The sequence below is a fragment of the Podarcis erhardii genome (genome assembly GCF_964252035.2).
Source record: "Podarcis erhardii genome assembly, chromosome: Z".
In the NCBI taxonomy this organism is placed as follows: Eukaryota; Metazoa; Chordata; class Lepidosauria; order Squamata; family Lacertidae; genus Podarcis; species Podarcis erhardii.
The window spans coordinates 15819589-15836604 of NC_138504.1; the positions used below are offsets into that span (position 1 = coordinate 15819589).

At 41.2% G+C, this 17016-nt stretch overlaps 1 long non-coding RNA gene across 4 annotated transcripts in view; it reads right to left on the reverse strand.

The window, feature by feature from the left end:
• Positions 1-17016, reverse strand: part of LOC309334079 — an 87068-nt gene that overhangs the window by 18252 nt on the left and 51800 nt on the right. For 3 of the 4 annotated variants that reach the window (XR_014152846.1, XR_014152847.1, XR_014152849.1), the window contains 3 exons: positions 15041-15157; positions 12276-12416; positions 4270-4430 (listed from right to left, as the gene is read on the reverse strand). This is a non-coding gene — a long non-coding RNA (uncharacterized lncRNA). The remainder of the gene's footprint in view (positions 1-4269; positions 4431-12275; positions 12417-15040; positions 15158-17016) is intronic. The other variant, XR_014152848.1, reaches the window with a different exon arrangement.

Here is a 17016-nt window from a genome sequence, read left to right on the forward strand (position 1 = left end):
TTCTGGATCCTGCAAGTAAAGAGGCTCTTCTCTCTGGGCGTCTTGTTTTATTTTTGAATTGCTGTAAGGATTTCCCTCCACCCACCCTAACTACCTCCTTGAGGAGTTATTGCAGCTTTTAGAGGGTGATAAATTAGATACAGCCCTTTAAAGCCTACAACTGGCAGTGGAATTTTTCTTTCATCTCCTAAAGTTGAAAATCATCTGCCTTCAGATTTCCAGTCTTTTGGCAACGGGCTGTGGTAAATTAATATGCTGAGTCAACAAGCCATCTTCCAATTCTGGTTGCTCTGCACTTGGGAAAATGCTGGTGTGTGTGTGTGGTCTTGCATGCATGCATGCGCGCACGCACGTGCACACGCGCACACACACACACACACACAAACTGCTTTGTGACAGATCTGGCTGGCTTTCTCCACTAATGAAAGTCATTGTTTTGGATCCAATGGTTTAGAAATTCTTTCACCAAGGACAATCTGTCCCCATTAGATAGACATAACTTGCTTAGGCTGCCTGCCTGCCTGCCAGGCTATTACTTTTCCATTGTTATCTGACTACAGCCATCAACTGTATAGACACTGGAGTGATAAAAATGTGTCCAGCTGACACACAAGCTGATATCCAGCTGCCTGCAAGCTCCATAAATCTCTCTCCCCCTCGTTTTTTATAAGCAAAGCTAGCACTCAGATTCCAGGGGCCTTTGGACAAGTATCCTGTTTCTGCCAACCCTGAGTGGTGTGGCTTAAGTTCCTCTTTATTAACAAGTCGGGTTGGGGAGCTGTCCAGCACTGTAAGGGGCAGCTCCTTGGGAAGTTTTGCTGTAGCAGGAAAGGAGCTGTCCAGTCAAGAAGCCACGTTGTACCAGCTGAGCTGGGAATTCAAGCTGAGTTTCTCCACCCGACATCCAACATTTTCTCACTAGAAAACACTATCAATTCCTATAGACTTGGGGGAGTGCACATGTCAATAAAACTTCTGCCGAGATTGCCATCAACTCCCGTATGCTGTCACAGCCATATTCTGCGAAGAGCCATAATGCTTCTACATGCAGAGTCATAGAAAAATAGGGTTGGCAAGGGTCCAGAAGCCCATCTGCTTGATGCCAGTAATTCAGAGCTACAGCATCCCACAACAGATGGCTGTCCAGCCTCTACTTGAAAACCTCTGTTGTGGGAGAGTGAACACACACAGTAACTGGTTCCATTGCTGAACTGCTTGGACAGTTCCAAGCTTAGTCAGTATCATAGATAAGCTAGCTCTCTGGACTAGCTCCAGAAGGTGGGCCCCACTCAGCCATGAAGCTCACTAGATGACCTTGGGGAGGTCACCATCTCTCAGATTAACCTACTTCATGGGGTTGCCATGAAGATGGAAGAAAATGGAAGAGGGGTGGAGTAAAAAGTTAGTTTCACAAATAGGAGGTAGATTTTTCAGGACTGTGTTTATAATTTGAATCTGTGGCAGGTAAGAAACTGCATAAAATGTGACCTTGGGCACATAATTCAGTTACCCAAGAGCACCATATTTCAGTTTCCTTTAAATGAAGTTTAAAATAAAGGCATACAGGTAGGTGGTGGGTTCAATGCTTCATCTCAGAAGCCAAAAGACTTGTTGAATATGGTATCTGGGGGTTGGGGAAGGGGCTTAGTGTTCTTAAAAAATATTATTTTCCCTGCCAGTGAATAACAGTAGAATATGCTATTCATTCAGATTGGCTTTGAGCATGCCACTACCTCAGGTGTGTATCCTTCATAAGAGAAGAAAAGCTACAGTCTTCCACCTTCTACCTGGTCCCCTCTCTCAGAGCAAAGCAATTGGCTGGCTGCCTCCCTCTCTTACATTTGCACAACTAGCAGGGCAGGTGAAACAGAGATTCTGTATCCTGAAAGGAATCTAGATCTTGTAGGAGAGCTAGCTGAATCACCATAACTGAATGAAGAAATCTGAAGCTTGCATCAGAAGCTGGGACGTGGGATGACAGTTGCATGGTCCAGAATCTAGGAGGGAACATGGGCATTTTCTCATTTCACATGGATCTGTCATGACTCCAGCAATGACTCCAGCATTGAATCCAAGGCTACAGTGTTGCCAGCTAAGGAATGAGCTCCTGGGTCTCACCCTAAGGCTGCCAATCAGAGGGCCATTCAACCTGGTAGGCAGGAGTCTGCTGAACCACATATCATAGTATAGTGGTACCTCTGGTTGCGAACGGGATCCATTCCAGAGCCCCATTCGCAACCTGAGCAGAATGCAACCTGCGTCTGTGTGTTTGCAGGTCGCGACTTGCTGCTTCTGTGCATGCGCGTGATGTCATTTTGAGCATCTGTGTATGCGCGAGTGGCGAAACCCGGAAGTAACCCATTCCGTTACTTCCAGGTCGCCATGGGACACAACCTGAAAAGATTTAACCTGAAGCAAATGTAACAAGAGGTATGACTGTATTTCTGGTATGCTGACCGTAATAAATTGATGAGACGCTAGTGATAATGATATCTCATACCCCAAGGCCTATAGATATGGAGCCAGGAGCCTCTTGAGCATCTTCTTCTTGGCCCAATGAATCAAGTGCCTTACATGCTACCTTATCACTTCAGTGGTGCAGAGAGCACACCAGGTAAGAAGTCATAGAGCACAGGAGCAATACAATATTCAGACCAGAGAGCTGGCTCTTTAAGAGACACCATTTCTCCCATAAGGGGGTACAGCATGTTGCTTACTAGGACCTCTCCTTGCTTTTGTAGCACCCAACTTGCATTGCCCTAGGCTGTCCTCAGCAGGATAAGACCAGACCAGACAGCAACAGGACAGAATAGATCAAATTGCAGCTTTCAGTTTTTCGTCTCGTGATTTAGATTGCCTGGGTACAAATATTTCATGTGCTTTTCTACAGCACACTTGCCTAAAAGAACAAAGATGGATAATCTTATGCTTGATTGTCCCTAGGAATGTGATACATTCTTTGCCCCCTTTTCCCACCCTCCCTTCTATTACGGTTTCATTACATCTTCCTTCAAGTGCTGCAAGCTTCACTACATAACTGATTTATTTCTTAAAAACAAAATATAGATGATTTCTTCCCCAGCACCGCTTGGCAATATTGTTATTTTCTGTACATCTGGCTTATCATTTGCTTGGCTTGTTATCATAAACAGCTCTAATTCCCATCTAAATCTTTCTCAATCCTCAGCAGCATAATTTGCTAAATTCCACATGCAAGGAGCTTTTTAAATACTCAAGCTGCTTAGAATTCTTTATATTGTTCTTTAATCTCTTCAGCATACTTTTCACTCCTGATATCATGCTCTAAAACTCTGGCTCCGTTCTGCCATATCAATAGAGGGGTGGGGGACCTGTGGCCCTCCAGACATCTTTGGACTACAACTCCCATTATCTCTTGCCATTGGTTATGCTCTCTGGGATTGATGGGAGGCAAATTCTAACAACATCTGGACGGCCACAGGTTTCCCATCCCCAAAGTAATAGGAAAGCCAAGATAAATTAATTCATCCTGCAGTAAGAGATTTCCATCATGTATACTTCTTACCTTATTACATGTCTAATCTGGAACTCCTAAACACCAATTCCAGCAAATACTACAAGATGTAAGTTCTGAAGTGCACCCAGATGCAAATGGAAAAGAATGTGGGGAAAGTTGTGAAAAAGGAGAGGTGGAGAAGTTGCTATCAAATCCACTGCTGGTAAATTTAGGGGCATAGAAAATTACAGTTGTCCACCAGTCATACCCGTGGTCCATCAAGCTCAGTGTATTTTACACAGACTGACAACCACTTTCCAGGTTTCAGGAAGAATGCTCACCTAGCACTACTTGGAGATGTCAGGGATTGAACCTAGGATCTTCTGCATGCAAAGCAGATACTATTCAACTATGTTATGTCTTTCCCTTTTCCCTGGAAACAGGGGGCGTCCTACTTTTTGGAATCAATCAGTATTAGAATCTACGGAATCAAAAACATGGCCTGCAGGGTCTGATCCACTAGCCAGATCCAATTCCCCACCCCTGCCATAACTATACCTGGGGAAACCTCCAGTATCAAGGACTCCCTCCATATCCTCAATGTTACCTTTTGGATAGGAACCTATTCACAGTTCAACTTGCTCTCCCTGGACAAATGCACACTCTATCTTAGGGTGCAGCTTGATCTACATGTAACCTAATAGGGAGAAAGCCCCACAGAATATAGTGCATCTTCAAATAAGACACAGCTAATATTCAAATAAGACAATGAAAAATGATTCAAAAACTGGCACTTTATTCCAGGAGTAAGGAACCTTTGAACTGTTGTGAGAATACAACTCTCATTATCCCTGACTATTGACCAGGCTGTGACTGATGGGAGTTCAGAGTCGAACAATATCTGAAGGGCCACAGGTTCCCCATCATTTATTTATTCCATTAAAAAACTAAAAACCTGTACAGTGGTACCTCGGGTTAAGTACTTAATTCGTTCTGGAGGTCCGTTCTTAACCTGAAACTGTTCTTAACCTGAAGCACCACTTTAGCTAATGGGGCCTCCTGCTGCTGCCACGCTGCTGGAGCACAATTTCTGTTCTCATCCTGAAGCAAAGTTCTTAACCTGAAGCACTATTTCTGGGTTAGCAGAGTCTGTAACCTGAAGCGTATGTAACCTGAAGCATATGTAACCTGAGGTACAACTGTACAAACAAACAAAATAGATTAGCTTAGCTCTCTATTACACAGTACCTGTTAAACTCACAAAAGGGAGGTGAAAGAGTAAAGTAAAAAACAGAACCAGGGGGTGTTAGATTATTCTGAATTAATAATAATCATGGATCCTGGGTATTTGGCTGAAAATAGGCATATAGGGTTTTTTCTTCCATGTTGGCCCCATTTCAGAAGAAAACATAATTAGGGAAGAAAAAATAGAAGGTAGACATTTTCTCCCTCTTTTAAGGTGTTTGAAAAAGCAAATTTTATTGCACATGAGGAGAATGAAAAATTAAGTAAGATTAAAAATGTTAAACGAAAATGTGTTAAAAGAACCAATTACATCCAATTATTTCACACAGGTAAAAAGGCACCCACTTGTCTGTAATCACTCTTTAGAGGGGAGGGTTTTTTGTAGCTTGTTTTACTCATTTAAATCCTAAAATAAACAAGTTATAGCTAATATATTTATTTATTTTACAGTCCATTTTATTATTAGGAAATTTTATTTATCATTTTTATTTCATTTATTAAGAAAATGGCTCAGCATCTCAAGTCTGATTCATATATTACCAGCAATGCCACATTACACAGCAACATCATTGCCAGTGTCTGAAGAGAGCTGATTGTGTGGTTACAGTGTGGTTCCCAGGCCAATGTCAGTTGCCTCCAGATGCTGGTATATTTCTGTTGTGTCCCACCATCTTCCTGGTAGTACCAGTCCTGAATTAAACAAAACCTCGGAAGAAGAGAGGGACTATATGGGTAGCCTTGGTACATATGGGACACAAGAAGCATAAACTGCTCAAGGAAGCCATGAGTTCAAAAGAAAAAAACAGAACCCACCCAGTGCAGAAGCAGCACCTTATCTTACCGGGATCCCTGCAAGATAGCTATCTGAGACTGCTCTGTAAACAGTGCCAGATTTATGTATAAGCTAAACAAGTTATAGCTTCGGGTCCCACTCCCTTGGGGCCTCCCAAAAAATTTAAAGGAAAAAACCTGGATGTACATTTCCAAAATATAAGATAAAGAATAAATAAAGTGTACATACAGCAACAGTGTTTTGTGTTGTGTAGGCTCCTATGATGTAAGTAATGTGCCTGGCCTGCTAGCCTGCTCCCTAAAATATCACATATTTTGTTACATGCAAATGGCTTTAGATACCTATTAGGTCCATAAATTACCATATAGCATATATTCAACACACAAAAAACTGCAACAAGTTGTTGTTGACAAAGGACAGCTGGACATATAAAGGGCCCCATTACGTTCAGTAGCTTAGGGCCTCACCTCATCAGACCTAAATCTGGTCCTGTCTGTAAACCCACCAAACAGTTCCATGGCCTCTCTAGAAAGGCATAATAATGAACCATGTGGCAGATTCAGCACTAATACAGAGAAATGTATATAGAAACCAAGTTTCTGGCTTAAGACTGTGGGAGGGGACCTGTATTAAGAGTAACAACCTAACAGGCAGGGAAGAATTGCAAAGGAGAATAATTAACCCTCTATTTTCCTCCCTTTAGTTCTGTCAGCAGTGGTGGCAGAGGGGGCAAATAGGTTCCATGATTTTTGCCCCAAGAATAATGAAGTGAAAGACATTCTCACACTGAGATATGCTCTGCAATATTGATATTTTAGTGGCCTGCAAAAAAAAAAAAAAAAAATCCATGTCAATTCGCTTGCTGTAGAAATCACCTTTCCCTCCAGTATCTTGTAGCTGCCAGAAAATTTCAAGGTGAAACTAACAAAAAAACAAAAAAACACCAGTCCACAATTCCCTAGATATCTTATGTGGTGTGGCAACAGCAGATGATATTATCAGATCCAGGAACAACTCAGTTAAGCCCATTCTCAGCTGAAACCCCAACTTTATAGCATATAGTAATAAAATATGTTCCTGTTACCACTGAGAATCTTTTTTTATTATTATTCTTTCAAGCATTTTGAGTAAAATATGTACAATTCCGCTCTTTAGAAGGGAGATATATGTAAGTAACCAATGAGTGAGAGCACAGTGTTCTCCTTGTGCTGCTCCTCCACAAATCATTTCCCTAACTTGATAACTCTCTTGCAATCAATATTAAAGCATGCTTCCTGATTGAAGATCAAGGTTACAATTCAATCTTACATTTCCATTACACAACCAAGTTCTCTATGATTTATGAGTGGAATGGATAAACCTGATTGGAGTATATATTATTATTTTATACACTGCTGACAACAAGATATTGAAGTTTATATGGCTAATGCTGAGGACTGAATTAAATCATAATATTGTGTATAAGGCTATATTAATTCAGGTCACAGTCCTAAACATATTTACTAGGGAGTGCCGATCAGAAGGTTGGCGGTTCAAATCCCCATGAGCTCCCGTTGCTCGGTCCCTGCTCCTGCCAACCTAGCAGTTCGAAAGCACGTCAAAGTGCAAGTAGATAAATAGGTACCACTCCGACGGGAAGGTAAACGGCATTTCCGTGCGCTGCTCTGGTTTGCCAGAAGCGGCTTAGTCATGCTGGCCACATGACCCAGAAGCTGTACGCCAGCCCCCTTGGCCAATAAAGCGAGATGAGTGCCGCAACCCCAGAGTCGGCCAAGACTGGACCTAACGGTCAGGGGTCCCTTTACCTTTAAGGCCCACAGTGAGATTTACTTCTGAGTAAATGTACACAGAATTGTACTCTTCATTCTCAGCATTAGCTTTAGAATGCTTTCTTCTCCATTCCCCACAAAAGTTAAGTATTGTTCTCCACCACACAACTACTGGTTTTATGCAATGTGGTCTGCAAACAAGTTGGCAAGATGCAGTCTGATTTCAGCACCACAGCATTCTGGATAGCTCCCTACACTCAAATCTTTAAAGGAAAACATACTCTGTTATTCTTCTTGCATCTACTTTCCTTATTTATGCTTAAAAACAAACAACTTGCTTTTATCCTGTCTACAAGCAGGCCACACATCCTTCCTGAGTTGAGAAGGGCATAACCTGCTTATCTTTTTCAGACCTAGTGCTGTCTCATAGACTCTTACTGCATGTGATCTTTCTTGCTTTGTTAAGAATTTCACCCTCCTAACTACTTGGACCATGGAACCATAACCTGACCCTAAGTTTATCTCTGATCTCAGTGCTGTGGTGCTTAGCACTAAGATCAAAGAGAACTGTCTCTTATTTTAGCACTGAGATTTGAGATAGCAGATCTCTGCCTCCTGATGTCCTAGAATGTCAGGTGATTGACAGGTGGGCATGGTTTGCCTAAAATGGCCTCACCGGGGCCAACAATATGGCAACACTGCTTTACAGCAGCTATATGAAGATGTGCGGCTGAGGACCCCCCCCCCCCCGAAAATGTTAAGCTGTGGAATAAGTCCTAGTCTTAAGAAACCACATGATATCCCTCGCCATGTTGAGGGGGTTAACTGCTATGAATCTATTTCGGTCAAAAAAAAAAATATCTGCATGTCAATCTGTCACTTTTCCAAATGGGGTGATCAAAGACTGGCATTTCCTTGTGAGCTTGTGATGAATCCCATTGCTAACCAAGACTATCATATGCATACCTAACAATTATCTTCAGGTGCCAACTGCCAAAAATAGTTGAAAGGAAATGGAGACAGAGAGTCAAAGTAAGTCAGCAAACAAGAAAATCTGCTACATTCAGATTCCTTCAAACAATACCAAGTCTGCTTTGTAGCCTGTGATTACAGGTAATGAGGCTATATTAGGCAGCCGTGTATGAAATTCAGTATAGAAGTAGAAGGACAGGTAATGGAAGCAGAATCATAAGGCCAGGTAACATGACTTTCCCTTTGATACTCAGAATTTTTCATTATCATTCTATGTACCACCACATCAGAGAGCATTTTAATAACTAGCATTTTCTCTGATGTGGTAACTTGCCATTCTCACATGTTGTTGGCATCCATCTGTCTCGAGAGAAAATGGGAGAGTGTGCCATTGGGGTAAAGTCACACCATTGGAGAGTTGCAGAGCATGCTGTGGCTATAGAGACCAATATGGGAGAGATAGGCTTTGTTGCAGCAGAGGCAGTTAGGCATCTGTTTTTGCTGTTACAGATGCACCATGGCATTTTTTTTCTCTGCGCTCCTTCCAGAGGGCATTCCTCCTCTGGTCACAGCTGTGGATACTGACTGTATGTCCCCAGGCACTGCTGTCATCTGCAAGGGATTCCCACATGGTGGGGGTTATTGTTGCCAGCCTTCACGTCACATTTGCAGAGATCTTTGTAGCGCAAACAGGCCTGGTGCCTCAAGCCAGCTCGTGGGGATCCTGCCGTCTTCCATTCTGTGTACATGACCAAGCCAGCATAGACATTGCAGAGGCAGAAGTGCAAGCATGCTGAGAATGTGGACTTGGAAGAGCACATCTTTTTTTGAAACTTTGTCCTGCCATGTGATGGCCAAAAGCCTCCTGACACATAGCATATGGAAGGCATTGAGGCATCAAAAGCTTGGTAGAAAGGAAAGAGAAAAATTGTTAGGATATCTTTGTTGCTTCTGTTCAGTTCTGAGCTACCTGCCCTGCTCCTGAATTCCTGAATCATGACTCCTGAGCACTCTGCTGCTGAGGCTGTAGCATTTGACTGAATAAAAATCTCTTATGTACAAGTTGCTCTGACTACATGTTTTGGGTAGGAGGAAAGATGAGCACAACCTTTTTTCTAAGCCCATACTTTCTATTCCTAACTCCATTAAAATTGGAAACATGTTCCCATAGCTTCTGGCTGTATTAATACATGTGCAAAGTAAAAATGAATAATAATAAAATGTTGATTTTTGTGGAATTTAGGCTCAGAATGGACAATGTGTTTTGAAAATGGGTTAAATCACACTAAGTCCTACTCAGAGTAGACATGCTGGGTTGCATCCAATGCTAGTCCCACCCAGAGTCAACCCATTGAAGAAGAAGAAGAGTTTGGATTTGATATCCCGCCTTTCACTCCCTTTAAGGAGTCTCAAAGCGGCTAACATTCTCCTTTCCCTTCCTCCCCCACAACACACACTCTGTGAGGTGAGTGGGGCTGAGAGACTTCAAAGAAGTGTGACAGGCCCAAGGTCACCCAGCAGCTGCATGTGGAGGAGCGGAGACGCAAACCCGGTTCCCCAGATTACGATACTACCGCTCTTAACCACTACACCACACTGGCTCTCCAGTTAATAGACACAACTAACTCCAGTTAATAGACACAACTAACTATATCAGTTGGTCAACTTTATGAAAAACTTAGCTGGATACAACCCAATGAATTGGATGGGCTTACATTTATGTTAATTTAATTTAAGGGAATCTCTTCGGAGTATGACTAGCATTGGATATATCTCTATCTCTATCATCTATCTATCTATCTATCTATCTATCTATCTATCTATCTATCTATCATCTATCTATCTATCATCTTAGGCCTTTAAAAGAAAAAGCAGCCATAGACAAGGGGAAAGAGATATGAATCAGGACCATGGAGAGACACACTGTTTCTGCCCTAAACATACACAAATATGTCATTTCAACAAATAGCACTTTCAGGAGTGAAGGTAAATGGAAACTTCAGGGGGATATTTAATTGGGAATAATTGCATAGAGGAAGGGTTTTTTAAAAAGCTACTCATACTCCATGGTTTCAATCTGGATCAGTCCTTCCTTCACCCCTCAAATGTAAAGTGGAAAAGAGACAATCACGTGATAGATGTCCTGCCTATTCATAGCTGTATTCTCAAGAAAGCATGCTTAGGAATGGGCTACAAGACTCAAAGAGGAAAGTTCTTTTAACTTCCTCATGAGTTTTAATACCAGGATGATTATCAAGTCAAGCAGGATGGCATATTAGAATATCATTGTTTAACTTTTTAAAAGCCACTCAAATCCCCATAGATAAAGAAGTAGCTCAAACACTGAGAACCGTGCAAATCTGTGTTCCAGTTGTTGTTTTTGTGCTGCCCTTGGTCCATCAAGAATCTCCCTTGCTGTATTATGACACTGATGCTTTAAGATGGCCAAAATTGATTCTGCCAGACAGCAAAAGCTAAATAAAGCTCACAATGCTATCAAATGGCTTCATAAACTTTGAAATACAGCTATAATGTCACAAGTGACTAGTTTATACAAAGATAAAAAGAGAGAAGACAAACATGTAATGCTCTTAATCCGAGCAGAAATCAATGTATTGATTTAGGGGGGGGTGATTTAAATAATATTGAAATAGTAAACAGGGCAAGGTTCCAAAGCACTATTGAATGAAGCCCTATGGGACTTCCAGTTGCAATTCTATACCCACTGGCCTAGGAGTAAGTTAACTGAAGTCAATAGGACTTATGTCTGAGTAGGCATGTATAGGATTGGGCTGTTAGACCTGTTTTTTCATAGTTATGCTTTTTTAAAAAAGGAAGGAAGGAAGGAAGGAAGGGAGGGAGGGAGGGAGGGAGGGAGGGAGGAAAGTAGTATTTGATATGACATTCCAAATATAGAATTCAATATGCCATCAGGTTCAGCTATTCAAAGGAGAAGGGAGAATGTGGCTCCTTAAGTCAGCTAGACAACTCTTCAGCTCTCAAAATGGTTTGCAACCTAATTTATAATGTTACGTGCAATGGAATTATTCATTGTTTTGCACCATCTGTATATTCCATAAAGACTTTAAAAAACAATAATAATTCAAGATTTATCCCTGCAGAGAGTTCCTGATCGTGTTGTGTTGAAATGAAGGGAAAGGAAGCTATCTTATTATTTTCCCTCGTGGCTTTTAGGAGGATGTTGGTGCAATAGGAGGAATGCATTAAGAAAAAGGCCCAGTAATAGGTATCTCTCTCTCTCTCTCTCTTTCTCCTCTAAGCCTCCATAAGCTAGCAAATCAAGACCGGTACATTAAATCAATTGTTAGAAATATTTGTAGAGACATCTTTCCTATCATCCCTTTGACCGCCCAGTGTTCGCTAATGTCCTCATTTAATACCACAGAAGCCCCTTTTGAGGATAGTTTTGCATTTATCCAGAATACACATTACTTTTAACAACATGCATTTCCACTGAGACCAATTCTTCCACTGCAGTTTTCACATAAGCAGTCTGGCACTGACATAGATATACACTTATTAACATATCATGCTCCATTTTGCCACAAATACTCTGTCACTCATGATAAAATGACACTACTACCAACCTACAGACACAGATGCGCACACACACACACACACACACACACAGAGAGAGTTTTCTCCCAGAGCTTGTTTTGAAACCTAAACGCATTAAGCAGGCCTGGAAAGAGATGCTGTTTTGAAAGATGACCCATGAACTGGGATTCTGAGCATGATGTTTCTGTTACCACTAAATGGGCATTTATCAAATGTTTATTAAGATGACTGCAGAACAAGGTGGGAAATGATAAATCCCTCATGAAGAAGGATTGCGTTTTGGCTTCCTCTAACGAAGCAGCATTCATCATTCCTCTCCACTCCTGCCACCCTCCCATTTCCTGTTGAAAAGATGCTTCTGAAAGTAGTTTTCTGCTTAGTCATACTATCTATCAGAGGAGATGTAAGAAATCAATACACCTGCAGGAGAAAATGAGCTCACCATTTACATTTGTTCCCTCTCCTGCCTTTTCTCTCTGCTTCTATCCATACAGATACTGAGTACTCCTAGCAGTAATGTATCTGAAAAATCGCTGGCCATTAACTTTCATTGCCAGGTTGGGTGTTTAACCTGGACCTTCAGCTGAAAAGCAAGCAAAAGAAAAGAAGGTGACGTTTGCTTTGATTATGAAGCTATCTGGAACATTGGCTTGCCATTTATATTCATTTTTATAGCAACAACTGGGGGGGGGGGTGCTCACATAATTGGCCATAGCACATGACCGTCAATATTATTTAGTACAGCAGTGAAACTCATGGGATGGATTGTGCCCTTCACTTCAAAGCAACTTTAGCCAGTAGGATCAACCTAGACCAAAGGACAATATGGTGCCCCCCTTCCATACACACATACATTTGCTTGCCTGCTTGCTTGCTTGCTTGCTTGCTTGCTTGCTTGCTTGCTTGCTTGATTTCCTGCCCTTCCACCCAAAGGCACCCAGGGCAGTGAACACACAAACAATAAAGTAATGAAAACATCTAAAAACAATTATAATACAGCTGCAGACTGGGAAATATATCTACTTGAAAGGTTTGTTGGAGGAGGAAGGCCTTCAGTAGAAGTCAAAAAGACAACAGAAGTGGCACCTGCCTAATATATAATGGGAGGGGGAATCCAAAGGGTAGGTGTCACCATTCCTGTACCATGTGAAATGGGGTTCCTGATAAGATGGGTGGAATCTACACACATACAAAAACCGTTCTGAGATATATATTTTTAAAAGCGTTTTTAAAAATACATTGAATTTTCCATATAGGCTCACCATCTCAGTCTAGTGCCACATTGTATACTACACTAAAAACACACTTAAAACATTTTATTAGCAGCTGTATAACTGTGTCCATGGTTTCTGCAGGTCACCCTCACCTGCAGAGCACAGCGATCAACTGGGTGGAATGTCTAGACATGGCTGGCAGTTGAATTTTACTTTAGCCCAGTGACGGAGCTTCATGCTCTGGCACCGGGGTGAAGAGCAGGCAGGGGCAGGGCTGGAAAGACTGCTGTCACTGCCCCCCCAACCCCCTGGCATCTGCTGCCTGAGGCTGCTGTCTCACTCGGCCTAATGATAGAGCCAGCCCTGTTAGTACAGACTGATAAAAGTTTAGTTCATTGTGGGCAGATTTTCACCATATATTCTGAGGATATCCAATGCTTCCAGTTTTTTGGAATGAGATATATGATATACCCCACCTGCAAACCTAGCAGTTTGAAAGTACGTCAAAGTGCAACTAGATAAATAGGTACCGCTCTGGTGGGAAGGTAAACGGCATTTCCGTGCACTGCTCTAGTTCACCAGAAACAGCTTAGTCATGCTGGCCACATGTACGCCGGCTCCCTTGGCCAATAAAGCGTGCTGAGCGCTGCAACCCCAGAGTCCCTTTACCTTTTTACTATATGATATACCCACTTTCTTTAGATCCGTTAGATCCTTTCTTTAGAATAGCCACTTTCTTTAGATCCTTAACTAGTATTATTGGTATGTTTCAAAGATATAGTCCCAAAGGTGCTCACAAATTAGCCATAAAGGTATGTTTATAAAGAAGTATACACTTAGATGATAGATGATAGATAGATGATAGATAGATGATGGATAGATGGATAGATAGATATAGATAGATAGATAGATAGATAGATAGATAGATAGATAGATGATACATAGATGATAGATAGATAGAGCAGGGGGGGCCGGCCGCACTGGGCGCAACATCTGGGGGTTAGGGTTAGGGGGCGCAAATCCACGGGTTAGGGGGCGCAAATAACTTGCCTTGCCCCGGGTGCTGATAACCCACGCTACGCCACTGAGATGATAGATAGATGATAGATAGATAGATAGATAGATAGATAGATAGATAGATATAGATAGATAGATAGATAGATAGATAGATAGATAGATGATAGATAGATAGATAGATAGATGATAGATAGATAGATGATAGGTAGATAGATAGATAGATGATAGATAGATAGATAGATAGATAGATAGATAGATAGATAGATAGATGATATAGATAGATAGATGATGATAGATGATAGATATAGATAGATGATAGATATAGATAGATGATAGATAGATAGATAGATAGATAGATAGATAGATAGATAGATAGATAGATAGATATAGATAGATAGATGATAGATAGATAGACAGATGATAGATAGATTGAGATAGATACAGATAGATATAGACACACACACACACAGAGAGAGAGAGAGAGAGAGAGAGAGAGAGAGAGAGAGAAGCTTCCAAGAAGACCCAAGGATTAAGCTACTCTTATACTGAAATCCTAGCACTTTCTGGAACTCCATTTCACCCAACTTTTTTACTTTTAATTAGCCATCACTTTTTAATATCTCTAACATTTTTATGATGTGGATTTTTATGGTACAATTACATTTATTTTTATATCTATAGTTGCAGATTAAAATGTTAAGACTTTTACAAAGCGCAAAACAATATTGCAGAACCAGCCTTGCTGGCAGAATACTTTGTGATTAATTCATTTGAAGGTTTTAGACAGATTAACATGATGAAGGCAAATAATTCCCCCCTTAATTTTATCCTTTTATTATAGAAATAAAAGCTGTGGTGCTTTAGGATTGCCTGAATCACCAATGCGATCCTGCAGACTTTAAAAATTGCACCACTTAGGGGTTACCTTATTTAGAAAAATACAACGACACGCATCATTTTTCAGAAATCTACTCACTGTAGTGCAGCCTTCTAAATGTCTCATAGTCAATATGCATGCCTCTTCAAACAATATTTGCCTCTGTGAGGATGCCAATTGGACAAGCCAAGGTTGATCAGGCAAAGTTGGCATCATCTGGAGAGAAGGAAGGGGAAAAGACAAATAAAATCTAGCTGAAAACAATCGAAGTTTTCAAGATGCTTTGGAAAGTAGTACAGATAAATCTATGAATCTCAAAAGCATCAAGGATCTTCAGCCAGAGCCTCTAGGTGCAGGACTAAGGCACCTTACATCTTTCACCACCAGACGTTTTCTGCCTCCCCCCCAAAAAAAAGCCCAGGTAACAAGATGTATATTCAAATAGCATCAAACCCTAGTAGCAAAGGTGTTGTATGCACCTCTGAGGGGAGGAAATTCCATAATCAAAGTGTTACTACAGAGGATGTCCTCTCTCACATCACTTTAGGAAATGTAAATTGAATATTCAGCCACTTATTATTGAGGGGAAGTGCGTGGAACAGGTCTCAGTGTTTCGATTTCTGGGAATGGAGTTGAGAGACGACCTAACCTGGGGAGAGAACAGCAAAGACCTGGTGAAGAGAGCACAGCAGAGGTTATATTTTCTGAGAATCCTCCGGAAAAACGATCTCTCAAAGGACCTGTTGATGGCATTCTACCATTGCACTGTGGAGAGCGTACTAACTTATGGTCTGTCCGTGTGGTTTGGGAACTGCACGGCCAGGGAAAAAACAATGCTATCCAGGGTTGTAAAGACTGCAGAGAGAATTATTGGGTGCACTCTTCCCACCTTAGATCAAATCTATGCTGCCAGGTGCCATAAGAAAGCGGCAAAGATAGCACATGATAGTACACACCCCGGAAATGATCTCTTTCAGCTTCTGCCTTCTGGAAGAAGGTATAGGGTTATAAAGGCCAGGACTCGCCGCCTGAAAAACAGTTTCTACACTAATGCAATTCTGGTTCTAAACGCAGCATAAGGGGTCTCTGTAGTATAGTGTATTTTAAAATGGGGTTTTAGAGTTTTTAAGGGGTTTTTGAATGTTTTATGTAGTTTTATGTAGTTTTGTGGTAGTTTTATGTAGTTTTTCAATTTCATTGTTCCGCAAGGGACAATGACAATAAAGATATCATATCATATCATATCATATCATATCATATCATATCATATCATATCATCTCATCTCATCTCATCTCATCATCAATGAATGAGTTAAGAAGCAGACCAGGGAACGCCTCAAGAATCAGACCTGAACAGACTGATATAGGGAGAGACACACCTATAGGTATTTGGGTCACATGTTATTTAGGGCTTTGTAAGCTAACATAGGCACACTGAATTAAGCCCAGTAGCATATAGGCAACCAATGCAATTCTCACACTATTATAGGTTATTTCCCACAGTAATCCTATTGAAGTTGACGACTTGTTTAATTTAAGTCCATTTATTTCAATGGGTCTATTCGGAGTAGAATACAGCTGGATATAACCCTTTGTTTTCTGCTTGAACCTAAAGAATGAACACTTTCCTGGCTCTCAATGGTGCAGTGGTAATGTTGAAGTGCAGGTGTACATCATGACAGCACCGGAGGAAAACCCATAGCTATGCCCCAATTGACTAGGTTGAACATGACTGTGGTTCTCCAAATAGCTACATGGTCATAAGCTCTCTTAAACTTGTAAGCAATAGTGAGCATTAGCAAAATATCTTCATATAGAAAAATTGCAACCTTTCAGCTTCATTAGTGTGAAGTAGGAACCCAATCAAAGGAAAGAAGTATATGGCCTCAACTTGATTCCCCCCCCCCCCATTCACTGGCTTCTTCTATGCAAATCTGTCATAAGCAAACATAAAAGCTTCATATCACTTCATTCACTTGCCAAAGCAAGTAATATCCATAAATTGCCCTAGTGCTCCTTCAGATGGCTGTTATCACTCCTGCTCTGAAAAAAATTATGAACTGCACTTCCCCACT